The sequence below is a fragment of the Capricornis sumatraensis genome, chromosome 6 (assembly GCF_032405125.1).
Source record: "Capricornis sumatraensis isolate serow.1 chromosome 6, serow.2, whole genome shotgun sequence".
Lineage (NCBI taxonomy): Eukaryota > Metazoa > Chordata > Mammalia > Artiodactyla > Bovidae > Capricornis > Capricornis sumatraensis.
In genome coordinates, this window is record NC_091074.1 from 84063421 (window position 1) to 84066102 (window position 2682).

The window sequence follows — 2682 nt, forward strand, 5'->3', positions numbered from 1 at the left end:
CAGGCCCCCTGAATCATCATGAATGATTTCAGTGTTAACCACTCCAGTGTGTCTCCCAGATGGAGGCTGCAATGATATCCCTGGCACAGGGAGCTGTTGCCACCGAGTATACTGGCTTCTCAAGTCCTCTAGAACTGTAAAAAGAAAATGAAACAGAACACAAACCACACAAAATGGAAACCAGGTCTTGGGTCCAACCCGTGGTAAATACTGCACTCCTCTTAGTGACACTGCAGCAACTGGCTCAAGGCGAGGCTCCTGTCTTCTGGCTGAGGCAGGGCACCCTCCTTCCCCGGCCTCCAGCTCCCATGCTGTTTTGTGGAGGACAAGCCCCTGAAGCTGATGAGTGGCTGGATCACGGTTCCGTGGACAGAGCCTGGGCTGGGACTCAGCACTCCTGCATCAGAGAGTAACTCTGTGTGATCTTGTGCCTTACGTGACCGCCTCGAGCCTATGTTTCTCATGACAGGGATGATTGTAATGAGCAGTGCAGCACAGGAGGCGGCAAAGGGCCAGGTGTGCTGGAAAGGGGAGCAGCTGTGTGAAGGGTCACAGTGGAGCAGCAGTTCGCCAGGTCCTCCTCTTCCGTCCATCACTACAGACCCTCGGTGAAGTGGGAGGCCACAGAGCTGAGGCCTGGGAGCTGGCCTGTCCCTGTGCTGCTGTTGTCAGGGAAAAGCAAAGTCCCCAGAGCCACAGCAACAGGATATTTTGCAGAGGGGGAGCACTCTGAAAGCCCCCCGATGGCCCTAGTCCCCAGCTGGATGATGGCTGCTGGCTCACCCTGTCCAGTCTCTCAGTGCAGGAAGCTCAAGCTGGCTGAACTTCCATGGAGCTGAGCAGCAGTGGGGGCAAGACTGGGCACGCAGCTCTTGGCACCCCACCAGACAGAGATTCCAAGGCAGTGGAGTACACTCTTACTGGTCACAGTCTGGTGCCTACCCTCCCCTGGCACATGCCTCCTAGGCAGGACGAGGTCCCAGAGAACATGCCAATCGTCCAGCACTCACATCTGGCCCGGAAATGAATCTCTGAGAGCTCTAGGCTTGGGTCTGCATCAAAATCCAGATGGCAGGGCCTCCTTGTGCCAGCAACAGGACTCCTGGATTCTGGGGCCAGAGATCCACAGGCAGCTAGATCCCCCTCACTTCCTGCTCCTCCCAGGGCCCTGATGAGGTGTCTCAGGCCAATCTTGCCCCTCCAGAGCCAAGGGGCACAGTGCCCCCCGCCCTCGCCACTTTTTTTGGTTGGTTAACATTTTAATTACCCAAGTATAACAGGTGTGAATGTTCAATGGCACTCAGAAGAGAGTAGCAAACTGTTCTAATTTTTATGTTTCTAAACCCAAGAGAACTGATAGAAACTTCTGAGCCTGAGTTGATCCTGTCCAGCCTCCCTGGACAACCCCACAGTGTGCCACGTCCCCCAACCCGCCCAAGGTGAACAGGGCACAGGCCTCCAGCACCTCCTCAGAGGAAGAGGACCTGTCTCCCTTCCACATCTAGGCACTTTGAGGGAATGCAACTCCCCTGGAAGACGCTGATGCTGGGAAAGACTGAGGGCAGGAGAAGGGGGTAGCAAAGGATGAGATGGTTGGATGGCATCACCGACTCACTCAATGGACATGAGTTGGAGCAAACTCTAGGAGATGGTGAAGGACAAGGAAGCCTGGTGTGCTGCAGTCCACGGGGTTGCAAAGCCCCCAGACGCGACTGAGCAATAGAACAACTCCCCTGGGGACAACCCAGCTCATTCTCTCAATGGGGCTGGTCACGTTAAAGGCCTCGGCCCTCAGGCAGCCCCTGAACACTAAAGGTTGTTACCCTAGGCTGGGAGCCTGGCCACAAAAGCGGGGCAGAGAGAGGAGGTCACCTTTCCATTTTATTGCTTGTGTATCTGCTCCCACCAACAATCACAATAATTTTTGCACTAAATTATTCAGGCATTTCCTGTCCTATATGGAGATCCCATTCTGTAGTTTGCCTTCTCCCCTCAGACCTCTTTCCAATCAGTAAGCACAGATCCACTTCATCATGCTCAGTGGTCACCTTGTTTGGACACACCTCATTTCACTGAGCACAGCCCCCACTGATGGGGGCTCTCAGGCTTTCAGTGTTATGAGTAATGGCAGGGGTAAACACGGCTACTACAGAGGCTCCTGTGCTTCTCCCTCAGGGCCGATGGGCTAATCAGGAAGCTTGAATCTGGAAAACCCGAGGGGAAGCAGGTAACAGGAGTCTGTCCAAAGTTGGAGGGGCCACAGGCAGAAGAGGGAGACAGAAAAGCAATAGGATTCCAGCCCGCTCCTCCAGGTAGAAATTTTTGTTTCGTTTTTTAAAGTTTCAAGAAAATATTTACTTGGCTGAGTCAAGTCTTAGTTGCAGTACAAAGGCTCAGTAGTTGTGGTGTGTGGGTTTAGTTGCCCTGTAGTGTATGGAATCTTAGTTCCCTGACCAGGGATCAAACACTTGTCTCCTGCCTTGAAAGGTGGATTCTTAACCACTGGACTGCCTGGGAAATCCCAGGTAGAATTTTTTTTTTCTTCTTTTTGCAGGTAGAGTTTTAAAAGTGTATCTTGTGGGACTTCCCTAGTGGTCAGTGGTTAAGACTTCACCTTCCGGTGCAGAGGGCGAGGGTTCGATCCCTGATCAGGGAATTAAGATCCTACACTACTCTTGGTCG